The sequence below is a fragment of the Leucoraja erinacea genome, chromosome 7 (assembly GCF_028641065.1).
Source record: "Leucoraja erinacea ecotype New England chromosome 7, Leri_hhj_1, whole genome shotgun sequence".
Taxonomy (NCBI): Eukaryota; Metazoa; Chordata; class Chondrichthyes; order Rajiformes; family Rajidae; genus Leucoraja; species Leucoraja erinaceus.
The window spans coordinates 37468795-37485780 of record NC_073383.1 but is presented as its reverse complement, the minus strand read 5'-3'; the positions used below and the strand labels follow the sequence as shown (position 1 = coordinate 37485780).

Sequence of the window (16986 nt, the reverse complement as noted above, 5' to 3'; positions counted from 1 at the left end):
AACACAAAAAGTCCACAACACAACATAACATAAATGGCACCCAGGTGAGGACGGCACCATAGTCCAGCCAGCCTCCCCTCCGTGTCCATCCGTAGTCGGGGCCTTCCGAGCACCCGCAGTCGCCGCCCATTTAGGCCCTCACGCAGGGCTGGTGGAACGCGACGCAAACGGTGCATATCCTCCTCCTCAGCGGCCCGGACCTCCTGGATCAGCCGCCTCCCGCAGCCGGAGTCCGCAGCTCCCGAGTTCGTAGGCCGAGCCGGGCAGAGTCGCAGGACCCCGCGTTGTTGATCAGCGCCGCTCGCTTTGGGAGCTCTGCAACCCGCAGCTCCATGTGTCGGCAGCAGGTCAGCACTCCGGGCTCCAAAAAAAATCACAAGCCCCGCGATGTTTCAGCGCTGTCCCGCCGCTGCTGGAGCTCCAATCGAACTACAAATTGTTAATTGTTTGCAATCCAATGCCTCCATCGAAATACTTTACAATGCTACATACTTTAACTGGTGGGCGGCGCGACTCTGGTCAGCAGCGGCCTCTGCAGTCTGTCCGCGTTTTATTATTTTCTGTCTGTGTTTAAATCTTTTTGTGTTGGGTGTGTGTGTGGGGGGGGGTGGGGGTGGGGTGGGAGGGGGGGGGGGGGGAACTTTAAATCTCTCTCCCACTGGAGACCCGACCTTTTCTCGTTGCAACGAGGAGCGGCCTCCAACAGGAAGAAGCCGGGGACTCTGGTGCTACGAATTTCCGGAGCGGGTGGAGCGGTGGAGGAGCGCTGCTGCTTGCTGCTACTGGAGAGTTTGGCTCCAACGGCAGGTCTGTGGACGAGGAGCCCGCGGCTCCCTGGAGGGAGACTGCTTTTCAGGGCTCTCGCAACGGCGATTCCCCGTCCGAGTTGTCGGGGGTCTCCTGGAGTCGGGGCCTAACAGTTATGCGCTTGAATGGCCTGCGGGACTCTGTGAGCGCACACCGGGGGCTCTAACCCCCCCCCCCTCCACCACCCGGCGTGGCTTTAAACAATCGATCGCCAGCCGGGGGATATGAGTTTTGACCTGACATCGGGGGGGGGGGGGGGGGGGGAGAGTTGAGATGTTTATTAGGCCTTCCATCACAGCAATGTGATGGATGTTTATGTTAATTATGTTGTGTCTTGGGTCTATGTGTTTGTAATGTATGGCTGCAGAAACGGCATTTCGTTTGGACCTCAAGGGGTCCAAATGACAATTAAATGTATCTTGTATCTTGTATGCAGCAATATCATCCTTTTCTCAGATTAAAAGGTGAGGTGTGGAAAACAAATACTAATATACCTAAATAAAACAAAATCAGAAAGAAAACTATAGCTACCATGATCGGTAATAAAAATACCATTTATGACCTCCAGAGGTCCCAAAGTGCATTTCAATCAACTATGTACTTAAGAAGTTTTCTTCCTGGTGTTATTTTGGAAACATTGTACTCAACTGCAGGGACCATAAAAAACAATGTTTAAGGTAATCCAAAACAAAAAAAAACCTGAAAAAGCTTTGCAGGGCAGTCAGCATAGGTGAGGAACGTGTTCACTTTTCAAATCTACCTCTCCTCCCACCATGGCTCTTGCAAGGCCACTATTCCCTAATCTCAATTTCTCCGTCTCCACCGTATTTGCTCCCAAGAGGAGGCTTTCCCTCCTGCTGTTATAATGGATCCCTCGTCCATTCTTCCCTGTGTCTCACAGTTGTGCACCTGCTTCCCCTCCCCCCCTAGGCCAGAACATGGATAGAATCCCTTGGGTTTATATTTCACCTAACCATTGTATCATTCCCCAAAATTTCTTTCTATACTGACTTTCTGTCTATGGGCATTCTCGCATCGCCTAGAGTGACTCATACTTCCTACCCAAACCACCCCAGGTACTTTCCCCTGTAGCCACAGGAGATATAACACCTGTCCTTACACTGCCACACTCATCTCCATCCAGTGGTTCCAGCAGCCCTTCCAGGTGAGACAGATGTTCACATGCAACTCCTCTAATCTAATCTACTGCATTTGGCAGCCTCCTGCCAATAGGTGAGACCAAACGTAGACTATATGATCGTTTTGTCAAACACTTGTGCACAATTTGCCTAGGCCTGGTGAATCTCTTGGCTGCTAACCATTTAAATTCCCTTTCCTATACTGACTTTCTGTCTTGGGCATTCTCCATTGCCAGAGTGAGGCCACACACAAACTAGAGGATCATCACCTAATATTCTACTTGGGGAACTTACAACCCAATGGTATGAACAATGAACTCTCCAATTTTAGGTAAAGTACCCCACCACACTACCCCTCTCTAGTGTGGTGGGGTTGTCATCCCCAAATCATGAAAAACAAGTACATACCAGGAAAAAAAAGTGACATGGCATTGAAATGCACACACACTATACAACTATCCCTGTCATTAAAATCTTCCAGCAGCCCTTCTCTTTGTTTTCTGCCATGCAATGGATTTCCTCTGCAATTCACAATTCCTTCTACATCCTTTAAGCTTTTATTCTCTGTCAATGGGACTTCATCCATTGCCTTACTAAAATCCATGTGGATGGTTTCAAATGTGCTTCCTTCAACATTCTTCAAGAGAAAAACTCAATCAAATTAATTTGGCATAACATTTTCTTAACAAGTTCATATGGAATGTCACTGGCATATACCTTTCAAAATGCTTAATTTTGTGCTGAAAAATTTCTTCCAATATTTTCTAAGGACCTACTGATGCTGGACTGGCTGGCCAGTGATTATGTGGTCTTTCCTTTCCATTGTTTTTAAACAATAGATACATTAACAGTTTTCTAGTACTCCTATAGCACCCCTATAAGTTGGAACAAGATTTGTAATAATTGAATAACTTAAAGTATGTGTAAGATATTGGGGTGGGGTCAGCCACATGAAAATATGCTGAGACATATGACTATGTAAGATTTATGATTGTTTGAGGTTGTTATTGGATAAGGGATGGGTATACCTCAGTGAGGAGTATGTGCATGTATGTGCTCTTTGCGTGTGCGCAACTGCATGTGCATATGCTAATATGGTAGTTGCACAGAAAGGATTTGTTGATGTTATTACTGACCTTGACCACATGTGTGAGGCCATTAAACCTGTGTCAGTGCAATAATCCACTTCCACTAGTTATAGATACTCATTTGGTGTTATATTAATCATACACAATATGTTTAATGATTCAATACTAGAGCTATAGAAATAAGGTGGGAACACAAATTATATTTGTATTCACAGCAGAATAAGCAGGCAAGTTCCATTATAGGACACAGTTCCATTCTAGGCCACTTTTCATAGGGTAATCCCATTTATCCCGTTCTACTTCAAAAGTGCATTTTTTCTGATCTTTCTGGAGATGCTAACTGACTGAGCGTTCAGCGTTTTCTATTTTTGTTTCCTTCAAAATGCCCTCTGCTACTTCTGGAGTCTTTATTCAGACAGATGGGTAACCATAATCTTTGAGGGTTAGCAAAGACAAGATTATGAGTTTGTCATGCCAATATTTAAATTAGTTTGTTTAACAGCCATTGTATTGAAAAAAAATGCTCAGTTATACAAAGTCATTAACAACATCAGTTGTTAAAGTGTCTTTTACAATATGTATGGTAATTTGTTGGGGTCAATATCAATTGCATTGTCTAAAACAGAAGCATTTGAGGCCAGAAAATGAATTGTGATTTTAACTTCATCCGCTAAAATCAATGCAGCTGCAAAGAGAAAAATTAGCATTTATATAATGACTGTCGTGACCTCAGGCCACCTCGAACTCCTTCATAGCCAATTAAATATTTTTGGAGTGTTGTCACTGGTGTAAAGTAAGAAATGCGCAGTCAAGATGCACATAGGAGAAACCCATAAACAAACTGCACTACGGACCATATCTTCAACTTTTAGCGATACTGGTTGAGGGATAAATAATAGTAGGAATTCTAGGAGAAATCCCTTGCTGTTCTTAAAAATAATAGGTTAAAGATTATTCCCCATGTAAAATGCACATTGTAGAATCACTGCAGGGAGGTCTATGTAATATTAGAGCATAGAATATCGAGCAGTACAGCACAGGAAAGGGTCCTTCGGCTCACAATATTTGTGCCTGATGTCTAGCTAAACTTAACTCATCTGTCTGCAATGATCCATATTCCTGTATTTCCTGCACTTTCATGTGCCTATCCAAAAGTATTTTAAAAGTCACTGTTGTATCTACCTCCACCACCACAACCTTGGCATTGCATTCCAGGCCCCCATCACATAAAAACGTCCTGCATATCTCAATTAAACACCCCCTCTCACATAGCTGTTCCCTCTATTGTTGGACATTACCACCATGACTGTCTATCTTATATGTGCCTCTCATAATTTTATATTCTTCTATCAAGTCCGGTTGGCGGCACGACTCACTGTTACAGTGGCCCCTACAGCCTGTCTGTCTTTTTTTATTTTTTGTCTAGTTAAATGTAGTTGTTTGTGTTTTTTAAATAGTTTTTTTAACTGTGTATATGCGGGGGATGGGGGGAGGGAAGGGGGAACATTTTTAAACTCTCTTCCCTGTACGTGAGACCCAACCTTTTTCCTGTCGTGTCTCCGTTGTCGTTGGGGCCTAGCACCGGGGAGCGGCCTCCAGCCTGAACGACCTGGGGGCTCCAGTCACGGAGCCTGCTGAGCTGCGGACTTCTCACCATCGTGGGGCTGGCCGACATCGGAGCGTGGGGAGCGGTGGTGACTCGCTGCTGCGGCCCGACCACGTAGCTCGGAGGCTCCGGCTGCAGCCGCAGGTCCGGTGGACTGTTGGGACATCGGGAGCTCACGGGTGGAGAGACCGCTTTCCGGAGCTCCCGCAACGAAACTTCTCCAGCCCGTGTCGCGGGGTTGGAACGACCCGGAGCGGGGCCGTACATCGCTCGGCGCGGCTTCATGGCCATGGGACATTCCAGCGCCTGCCGGGGGCTCCAACTTTGTGACATTTAGACCGGGAGCGGGGCCGTACATCGTCCCGCGCGGCCTAAAATGGCCGTGGGAGTTATCATCGCCCGCCTGGGGCTTGGACATCGGGAGAGAAATGGAAAACAGGGGAGAGAAAAGACTTTGCCTTCCATCACAATGGGTTCACTGTGATGGATGTTTTTGTAAATTAAATTGTGTGCATGTCTGTATGATATTGTCTTTGTTTGTATGGCTGTGGAAACGCAGTTTCGTTTGAGCCTCAATGAGGTTCAAATGACATGTAATAAATATTGATTGATTGATTGAAGTCTCCCCTCAACCTCTGACATTCCAGAGCAAACAATCAAGTCTATCCAACCTCTACCTTTAGCTGAAACCCTCTTCCTTGTTTAACCCCCCCCCCCCTTCTCCCCCCAATGTTAATTCCATCCCAGTCTTGGGTTAAACTTTACCCTCCCCCCTCGGTTACAGCGGTCAGTTAGCAACAACAGATATCTTCCCCCTCCCCACCCACCGTTGTCCATTATAACAAGAGTTCTATATACTACTGCAAGCAAGTACCTAAATATATTTTGTGAAACAGCAAATACTATAAATCTCAGTCATTGCAAGTTGCTCAACAAATGTTCCTGAGGGGCAGTAAAATTCAAAAACCATCACACAGTGAAGTATCATTTTTAAGCCCTTACGCTATAGTTGTGAACAACAGGGTATGTGAATAATTTCTTCTGCTCCAAATGTAAGTAGCAAACTATTCATTGTGGCAAGCTTTTATGCATGGTAAATGGTTATTAAAGTAAACAACACTTCAGTTACCAAGGAAAATAATTTGCTCTTTTGATGCCAAAACACATGTAACAGAATATCTATTATTTTGCTCTGCGATAACTTCCAAACCACACACATGACAGATATACACAGTATTGCATAAAATATACAGCACAGAATCAGGGATTCAGCTCATTCAGCCTATTCCGATGAGTATATTTCACATGAACTCTTTTCAGCTTAGTATAAGCTTTTCTTCCTTATATTTATTTTTCATACAACAAAATGCATCAATGCAATGGATTACTGCATATTATTGAGAGTTTTGCACTGTTTCAAGTCGTCAAGTCAAGTTTATTCGGCACATACACATACGGGATGTGCAGTGAAATGAAAAGTGGCAATGCTCGCGGACATTGTGCAAAAAGACAAACAAACGAACAGCCAAACAAACTACAAACAGAATGTAACAGACATATTCTTTTCCATTTTAAATATTGTGGGCGGAAGGAAAAAGGGAAAAAACAGCAATTAAAAATTAAAAAAGCAGTAGAGTGGTACAGTAAAGTTAGTCCCTGGTGAGATAGGAGTTTACAATCCGAATGGCCTCTGGGAAGAAACGCCTTCTCAACCTCTCCGTTCTCACAGCATGGCAACGGAGGCATTTGCCTGACTGTAGCAGCTAGAACAGTCCGTTGCAGGGGTGGAAGGGGTCTCCCATGATTTTATAGGCTCTGGAGTTGCACCTTCTGATGTATAGTTCCTGCAGGGGGCAAGTGAAGTTCCCATAGTGCGTTTGGCCGAACGCACTACTCTTTGCAGAGCCTTCTTTTCCTGGGCAGAGTAATTCCCAAACCAGATTGTAATATTTCCGGACAAGATGCTTTCCACAGCCGCTGAGTAGAAGCCCTGACTTCGTAATAAATGCGCCTCCAAATTTTTTATTGGGTTCATTACTGAGTAAGTTAGATTAATGGTCATTCTGGTGAAAGCTTACAGATCTGAATAGTTAATTCATTTTCTCTCACTGGAGATGCTGCCTGATTTTTTAAAGTATTTCAGAATGTCCTACTTTACTTCAGATTCCTGAATTTTGCTTTTATACTTATATCCTTTGTTGTTTTTTTCACTAATATTTGCCCCTTTCCTATCAAAGGAGCCCCACAATGTGCTTGGAAGTTGCTGAATTTTGCCTGGTTTTTTTCATCATATTTGCCCTCCTATCAAAGGAGCCCCCACAATGTGCTTGAAGTTGCTGTCATAGATTTATCATTCCCATCAGGAGGGGAGAGGGCAGATATCAGGTCAGCTGTACCTTTGCTGATCTTAAATCTCATCCACTTTTCTATTGATCCATATATCCACACGTCTACAAGTTTCAATTGTGAAACTATTCAATGATTGGGCATCCACAACCCATGTGGGAGTTAAATAAAATAAAGATTCAGAGCCCTCTGAATGCAGAAATGTCCTTTTATCAGTCTTAAGTAATCATTCCTCATTATGGTTCTGGATCTCCATTCAATGGTAAACCTTACAAAGTCTATCACATCAATCTCTCTCAGAACTATATATATTTCAATTCAATTACTTTCACTGTTCTGATATCTGGTAAGTATCACCATATCCTACTTAATCTCAATCACTCTTGTCCCAGGAAGAAACATAGTAAGTAAGTGAGTAAATTTTATTTTTATAGCACGTTTAAATCAACTCGCGTTGAAACCAAAGTGCTTTACATAGAAGAAATAATTAGGTTTCCGTACATCCACAGAAACATAGAAAAATAGGTGCAGGAGTAGGCCATTCGGCCCTTCGAGTCTGCACCGCCATTCAATATGATCATGGCTGATCATCCAACTCAGTATCCTGTACCTGCCTTCTCTCCATACACCCTGATCCCTTTAGCCACAAGGGCCACATCTAACTTCCTCTTAAATATAGCCAATGAACTGTCCTCAACTACCTTCTGTAGCAGAGTTCCAGAGATTCACCACTCTCTGTGTGAAAAATGTTTTTCTCATCTCGGTCCTAAAAGATTTTCCCTCTATCCTTAAGCTGTGACCCCTTGGCCTGGACTTCCCCAAAATCGGGAACAATCTTCCTGCATCTAGCCTGTCCAACACCTCAAAAATTTTGTAGGTTTCTATAAGATCCCCCCTCAATCTCCTAATTCTAGCGAGTACAAGCCGAGTCTATCCAGTCTTTCTTAATATCAAAGTCCTGACATCCCAGGAATCAGTCTGGTGAACCTTCTCTGCACTCCCTCTATGGCAATAATGTCCTTCCTCAGATTTGGAGACCAAAACTGTATGCAATACTCCAGGTGTGGTCTCATCAAGATCCTGTACACCTTCAGTAGAACCTCCCTGCTCCTATACTCAAATCCTTTTGGTATGAATGCTAACATACCATTTGCTTTCTTCACTGCCTGCTGCACCTGCATGCCTACTTTCAATGACTGGTGTACCATGACACCCAGGCCTCGTTGCATCTCCCCTTTTCCTAATCGGTCACCAATTAGATAATAGTCTGCTTTCCTGTTTTTGCCACCAAAGTGGATAACCTCACATTTATCCACATTATACTGCATCTGCCATGCATTTGCCCACTCACCCAGCCTATCCAAGTCACTTTGCAGCCTCCTAGCATCCTCCTCACAGCTAACACTGCCTCCCAGCTTATTGTCATCCGCAAACTTGGAGATGTTGCATTCAATTCCCTCGTCCAAATCATTAATATATACAGTGGCTTGCAAAAGTATTCATACCCTTTGAACTTTTCCACATTTTGTCACGTTACAACCACAAACGTAAATGTATTTTATTGGGATTTTATGTAACAGACCAACACAAAGTGGCGCATAATTGTGAAGTGGAAGGAAAATGATACATGGTTTTCAAATTTTTTTACAAATAAAAAACTGAAAAGTGTGGCGTGCAAAAGTATTCAGCCCCCTTTACTCTGATACCCCTAAATAAAATCCAGTGCAACCAATTGCCTTCAGAAGTCACCTAATTAGTAAATAGAGTCCACTTGTGTGTAATCTAATCTCAGTATAAATACAGCTGTTCTGTGAAGGCCTCAGAGCTTTGTTAGAGAACATTAGTGAACAAACAGCATCATGAAGCCCAAGGAACACACCAGACAGGTCAGGGATAACGTTGTGGAGAAGTTTAAAGCAGGGTTAGGTTATAAAAAAATATCCCAAGCTTTGAACATCTCACGGAGCACTGTTCAATCCATCATCCGAAAATGGAAAGAGTATGGCACAACTGCAAACCTACCAAGACATGGCCGTCCACCTAAACTGACAGGCCGGGCAAGGAGAGCATTGATCAGAGAAGCAGCCAAGGTAACCATGGTAACTCTGGAGGACCTGCAGAGATCCACAGCTCAGGTGGGAGAATCTGTCCACAGGACAACTATTAGTCGTGCACTCCACAAATCGGGCCTTTATGGAAGAGTGGCAAGAAGAAAGCCATTGTTGAAAAAAAGCCATAAGAAGTCCTGTTTGCAGTTTGCCACAAGCCATGTGGGGGACACAGCAAACATGTGGAGGAAGGTGCTCTGGTCAGATGAGACCAAAATTGAAGTTTTTGGCCTAAATGCAAAACGCTATGTGTGGCGGAAAACTAACACTGCACATCACCCTGAACACACCATCCCCACTGTGAAACATGGTGGTGGCAGCATCATGTTGTGGGGATGCTTTTCTTCAGCAGGGACAGGGAAGCTGGTCAGAGTTGATGGGAAGATGGATGGAGCCAAATACAGGGCAATCTTGGAAGAAAACCTGTTAGAATCTGCAAAAGACTTGAGACTGGGGAGGAGGTTCACCTTCCAGCAGGACAACGACCCTAAACATACAGCCAGAGCTACAATGGAAAGTAGATCAAAGCATATTCATGTGTTAGAATAGCCCAGTCAAAGTCCAGACCTAAATCTAATTGAGAGTCTCTGGCAAGACTTGAAAATTGCTGTTCACAGACGCTCTCCATCCAATCTGACTGAGCTTGAGCTATTTTGCAAAGAAGAATGGGCAAAAATGTCAGTCTCTAGATGTGCAAAGCTGGTAAAGACATACCCCAAAAGATTTGCAGCTGTAATTGCAGCGAAAGGTGGTTCTACAAAGTATTGACTCAGGGGGTCTGAATACTTTTGCATGCCACACTTTTCAGTTTTGTATTGGTAAAACAATTTGAAAACCATGTATCATTTTCCTTCCACTTCACAATTATGCACCACTTTGTGTTGGTCTATCACATAAAATCCCAATAAAATACATTTAAGTTTGTGGTTGTAACGTGACAAAATGTGGAAAAGTTCAAGGGGTATGAAAACTTTTGCAAGCCACTGTATTGTAAATAGCTGGGGTCCCAGCACTGAGCCTTCCGGTACCCCACTAGTCACTGCCTGCCATTCTGAAAATGACCCGTTTACTCCTACTCTTTGCTTCCTGTTTGCCAGACAGTTCTCTATGCACATCAATACTGAACCCCCAATACCGTGTGCTTTAAGTTTGTATACTAATCTCTTATGTGGGACCTTGTCAAAAGCCTTCTGAAAGTCCAGATATAACACATCCACTGGTTCTCCCCTACCCACTCTACTAGTTACATCCTCGAATTCTCTATAAGATTCGTCAGACATGATTTACCTTTCGTAAATCCATGCTGACTTTGTCCAATGATTTCACCACTGTCCAAATGTGGTGCTATCCCATCTTTAATAACTGACTAGCAGTTTCCCCACTACCGATGTTAGACTAACTGGTCTGTAATTTCCCGTTTTCTCTCTCCCTCCATTTTTAAAAAGTGGGATTACATTAGCTACCCTCCAATCCTCAGGAACTACTCCAGAATCTAAAGAGTTTTGAAAAATTATCACTAATGCATCTACTATTTCTGGAGCTACTTCCTTAAGTACTCTGGGATGCAGCCTATCTGGCCCTGGGGATTTATCGGCCTTTAATCCATTCAATTTACCTAACACCACTTCCCGGCTAACCTGGATTTCACTCAGTTCCTCCATCTCCTTTGACCCGCGGTCCCCTGCTATTTCCGACAGATTATTTATGTCTTCCTTAGTGAAGACGGAACCAAAGTAGTTATTCAATTGGTCCGCCATGTCCTTGTTCCCCATGATGAATTCTCCTGTTTCTGACTGCAAGGGACCAACATTTGTTTTAACTAATCTCCTTCTCTTCACATATCTATAAAAACTTTTGCAGTCAGTTTTTATGTTCCCTGCCGGTTTTCTTTCATAATCTATTTTCCCTTTCCTAATTAAGCCCTTTGTCCTCCTCTTCTGGTCTCTGAATTTCTCACAGTCCTCAGGTAGGCTGTTTTTTCTGGCTAATTTGTACACTTCATCTTTTGCTTTGATACTATCCCTGATTTCCCTTGTTATCCACGGATGCACTACCATCCCTGATTTATTCTTTTGCCAAACTGGGATGAACAATTGTTGTAGTTCATCCATGCGGTCTTTAAATGCCTTCCATTGCATATCCACCGTCAACCCTTTAAGAATTAATTGCCAGTCAATCTTGGCCAATTCACATCTTATACCCTCAAAGTTACCTTTCTTTAAGTTCAGAACCATTGTTTCTGAATTAACAATGTCACGCTCCATCCTAATGAAGAACTCAACCATATTATGGTCACTCTTGCCCAAGGGGAAATTTTTTTTTTTTAAATGACACAACACTTTATAGAATTCAACATGAACATCCCCACACAACAGAATAAACATTTTCCACTGTGGGGAAAGGCACCAGAAAGTTCAGTCCTCTTCCTCCGTGATCAGCCGAGGTTGAGGCCTACTTGTGGCCTCCGCAGCCAGTCCGATGTTTTCAGGCCCTCTTGCCGAGAAGATGGAACTCCGGCGTTGGGTGAGCACTCCTCAGCAAGTTGGAATGTCTGGAGCGGCCGCTTCCTCCCCAGAGACCGCGGCATGCGAAGTCCTCAGGCCGCGGTGGTTGGAGCTCCGACTCTGGCGATCTCGGATCCCAGGCTCTGCGGTGTTCTAAATCCAGCGCCACCTGCGGCTGGACGCTCCGCAGCCACAGCTCCTCGGATGTTGGAGTCGTTGGTCACAGCACTCCGGGGCTTACCGCACGGCAACCCGGTAAGGCATCGCCCACTCCGTGATGGTGTCCCAGCGCTGTGCCGCCGCTGCAGCTGGGGTTCCAGATGGTCCCAATAGGAGACGGCGCTCCAGTCCGAAGCAGCTCGGAGGGAAGCTGCCTCTCCGACCAGGTAGGGACTATGAAATAAAGTTTCCCCCTTCCCCTCCCCCCACCCACCACATAAAATAAGACCAACAAACATTTTCTTTTTAACAGGACTAAAAATAAAAATAAAAAAGGGTGAAAGGACGGACTGCAGGCAGAGCAGCCATACACAATGGCGCCCCACTCCTGCAGTATACAGATACATATCATTTCTTCCTTAGTTACCAGAACTAACTTCCATTCCCACTTCTACTTTAGTTACTGGAGTTGAAACAGCATCAGTACTAATGGTATAACCTCACACTTATAAATCTTTACATGTACCATACATATCACTTTTTTAGTGTGGCGCTATCATGTGGCCGAGCCACTTTGGTCTCGAACCGTCGTTCGTTGAGCTCGAGCTCCCGCGTGGACCTGCCGTAATCTGGGCCGACCAATCTATGGCGATCTGGGTGAACAGTTGACGGGGTGCAGCAAATGACGGAGCTAGTCTTCACTTCACCGTCAACAGGTTAACACACACACCTTGCCCTTTTGTAATAATTGTTGAGCTCTGTCATTTAAATATTAAACAACACGTGAACATCTTTAGAGGTGTGTCCAACGATCCAAAATGGCCTCTTTTGGATTTCATCATGCCTGGAGACAACCCAGATCAGCAGAATGCAGTTTCACTCAAATTGCCCACCTTCTGGACATCACAGCCCCAAGTGTGGTTTGAACAAGTCGAAGCCTAATTCCACATCCGCCAAATATCTGCCGACGTCATCAAGTACTACTACGTGGTCAGTGCGCAGGAAACTCCGGGGCGCCTCATCGATTACATTCGCCAGCCACCAGCCGACAACAAGTACGAAGGGATCAAGATGCTCCTCAAGGACACATTCGGTCTCTGCCGCCGCGTCATGGTGGCACAGGGATGGCCTAGGCAACCCCAAACCATCCGTGCTCATGAACAAAATGCTCGCACTGATGGATGGACACAAGTCCTGCCTCCTTTTTGAACAGATCTTCCGCAAGCAGATGCCTGCGGACATCCGCCTGCACCTCGCGAATGACGAATTCACCGAGCCCAAATGGCTGGCAGCTCGTGCGGACATGCTGTGGGAGGCCAAACAGCAGGGTGGAACCACCATCAATCGGGTGGTGGCTGTGCCTCGGCAGGTCAGACGAGCGGTCCCAGCCTCCGTCAGCCACAAACGGCACCGGGAAGGACAAGTGGTGCTACTACCACCAAAGGTGGGACTCCGAGACCCGCTGATACCGACCACCCTGCACGCATCCGGGAAACACATCGGCCGGCCTTGGGTGATGGCAACTGCAGCCAGCCAAAAGCATCGCCTCCTCTACACCTGGGATCATCATTCGGGGCGACGTCTTCTCGTTGACACGGGAGCGGAGGTCAGTGTTTTACCCCCCTCGGGCAGTGACACTCGTTCTGGAAAGCAGGAGCCTCCACTGGCCGGTTCAACAGCAGAAACGTCAGAATATATGGGGTCCGCACGATCCTGTTCAACTTAAACTCCTGTCGCTTCAAGTGGACGTTTACCATCGCTGACGCCTCACAACCGCTGCAGGGCGCACTCCCTGCTGGTCGATGTGCAAGGACAACGTCTCATTAATTCTGAGACGTTCGAGACGATCGCCTTGCGCCATGCCGAATTGACTGCGCCCCATCTCAGCTCGCTGATCTTCTCCGACAACGAGTACGCCAGGATCTTGGCCGATTTTCCTGACATCATAATTCCCCAGTTCACAACGGCCAGCCCCAAGTATGGGGTGAAGCACCATATCTCCCCCACCGGACCGTCACTCCATACACGTGCATGCAGGCTGCCCCCCAACAAGCTCCAACTGGCCAAAGACGACTTTCGCAAGATGGAGGAAATGGGCATAGTGCGCCGCTCAGACAGCCCGTGGGCATCCCCACTTCACATAGTCCCCAAAGCGTCTGGGGCTGGAGACCCTGTGAGGACTACCACCGTCCCTCACATCGAGGACTTCATGGCAAGGTGACAAGGTATTTTCCAAGATCGACCTGGTATGCGGCCACCACATCAACTAGCACTGAGCGGTCCCTGCCAAACCTTCCAATGTGAAGGGACTCCAAGAGTTTGTCAGCATGGTCAACTTCTACCACCGCTTCATGCGAGCAGCTCCAGGATCATGCAACCGCTGTTCAAGGCCCAGGCCAAGAAGCCAAAAGAGCTAATTTTGGATGATGCGGCCACGACCACGTTCGACAATGCCAAGGAGGTGCTGGCAAAGGCAACGATGCTGGTACATCCACGAGCCAACGCACCAACAGCTCTCACGCTCGATGCATCTGGCACAGCCATGGGCAGAGTGCTGGAACAACTGATTAATGGTAGCTGGCAACCCCTAGCCTTTATCAGGTCACCTGAGATTCCCCGAGCAGAAATACAGCGTTTTCGATCGGGAGATCCTCGCTCTCTACCTGGCCATCCGACATTTCCGCTACTTCCTCGAGGGCAGGGATTTCACAGGTTTCACCGACCACAAGCCACTCACGTTTGCCTTTGCCAAAGTGTCTGATCCTTGGTCAACCCGACAGCAGCACCACATGACCTACATCTCAGAATACATGACTTGCGTCCAGCACATCGCAGGCAGGAGTAACCAGGTCACAAATGCATTGTCCCGCATTGACATCAATGCCATCCACGCTCTGGCCCCAGGTGTCGACTACAGGGCCGTGGCGATCCCCTAGCGAGAGGCTGAAGAGACACTCGCCTATCGCACCGCCATCTCAGGCCTGCTGTTGGAGGATGAGTGACACCACGCTTCTTTGCGACGTATCTACGGGACAGCCAATCCCCGCTGCCTGGCCCCGCCGGATTTTCGACATGGTTCATGGCCAGAGCAGACTCTTTTTCCTCAGAAGGCTCAAATCCAACAATGTGCGTAATGATATGCTGCACATGTTTTACAACACTGTGGTTGCAAGTGTTATTTTCTACACTGTTGTCTGCTGGGGCAACAGCATTAGTGCTAAAAACAACAAGAAGCTGGACAAACTGGTTAAACAAGCTAGCTCAGTGCTGGAGGGGAGAGTGGCCTCTGGGATGGATGTGCTTGAGAGGCGTATGAGGCGCAAGGTGCAGGTCATCCTGAAAAACCCCGGGCATCCCCTCCATGTAATTCTGGAGAGTCAAAAGAGCACTCGAAACAACAACCGGCTCCTCTCCCTGCCCTGAGGAACGGTGCAGTTCAGGAGATCCTTCACCCCTGCAGCCATTAGATTTTATAATTCGGACTGCTAGGCTGTTGGGGGATGCATTTTTGCATTTTTTTAAATTTTTAATTGTTAATTATTGGTCTTTTTTAAGTATTTATGGCTCTCAGGTAGTGTCCACATTGTATTTTATGTATTTTCTGTCTGCGTTCGTTTTGAATGTGTGGGTTTGTTGGTTGGGGGCTTTTGGACATCTGCATTTCCCTGAGGGGATCAATAAAGTATTTATTATTATTTTTATTATTATTATCCTAGCGACGCGTGGACATCAAGAACCCCCCACAACCATGCTGACGTGACTCCATGAGAAGGTGGGCACGCTTTCTCCAGTCCCAACATCCCAACACGGTCTCAGAACCACATAAGTCCCACCTGACCTCCAGGACTGCCAGTACGCCTTCCTTCGCCAAGATTCCCGCCGTACGCCTCTGCAAAAGCCTTACGAGGGACCCTTCAGAGTATTGCAATTACCTGGGCGGTCGACACGAGACTATCTCCGTGGACCGTCTTAAGCTGGCACACTTGGACATTGAACAACCAGTGCAGATGGCACAACTCTGCCGCAGAGAGCGTCCACCATCACGACCAAACCTGCCCTTAACTCAACCAGCCACAACCCTGAACACAGGAGACACGTACACATGATCAGGCCGCCTCCCTCGACCGCCTAACCGCCTCCAGTACTGCGGTTCTGGGGGGGCCATGTGGCCGAGCCACTTTAGTCTCGGGCCGTCGTTCGTCGAGCTCGAGCTCTCACGTGGACCTGGTGTGATCTGGGCCAACCAATCAACGCCGATCTGGGTGAACAGCTGACGGGGTGCAGTAGACGATGGAGCTTGGCTTCACTTCACAGTCAACACGTTAACTTGCACACCTTGCCCTTTTGTACTAATTGTTGAGCTGTATAGTTTAAATATTAAACTGAGTGTTTCTACAACATGTGAACCTCTTAATTCGCATCTTTCCAATGTGTTTACATCCTTTCTGCATGCACATGTGTGCCTCAGCTAAGGTTATATATGTCTAATACTTTTAGAATGGAACTCGTCGTATTTTTGATTTTATTAATCAATGGTGCTATTTGTTATGTTGCATGCCTTAAACCCTTTGGAACTATCACAATTAGATTCTTACTGTACATTTAGAATTCCTTCTACAAAAACTCTTCTAATAATACATATGATATTTATCTCTGTTGCAAACCATCACACATCTATTCAGGATATTTAAAAATCATTAATACTTTATAACAATCCTCCACAGTGTTAAATATATATTCTAATTTTAAATTGTTTGTGTATATGATGAACAGAACTAGTCTCAGTGGAATGCCATTTCCCAACTTTTGGCATCTTGAGGAAAATTAACTACAAAAAAAATGTAACTACCGGAGGAACTCAGTGGGTTAAGCAATATCTGTGAAGGAAAATGGATAGATGACGTTTTGGGTTGGGACCCTTCTTCTTGGTTCTTGGTTCTTGGATTCCTTGGTCCTCCAAAATATTCCAAATGGAATTTAAACTGGAGGTGGTGAAGGGAGGGCTTAAGCCAGAAAGGGTAATTGGGAAGAAAGAGCTAGTTTAAATTTAGTTGCATCTGGTTGGGTAACTATAGTTGGGTGGAGATTATTCCATGCTTTAATTGATGCGGGGGAAGAACTTCTTCAGTCTGAATAAGTGTCCCGACCCTAGATGTTGTCTAGGAAGGAAATGCAAATGCTGGTTTACACTGAAGTAACTCAGCGGGACAGGCCGCTTCTCTAGATAGA

General features: G+C 45.9%; 1 protein-coding gene across 2 annotated transcripts in view; it reads right to left on the bottom strand.

Annotated features, from left to right (window-relative positions):
• Nucleotides 1–16986, bottom strand: part of LOC129698888 (sperm-associated antigen 16 protein) — a 705663-nt gene that overhangs the window by 274451 nt on the left and 414226 nt on the right. The gene's annotated exons all lie outside the window — the stretch shown is intronic.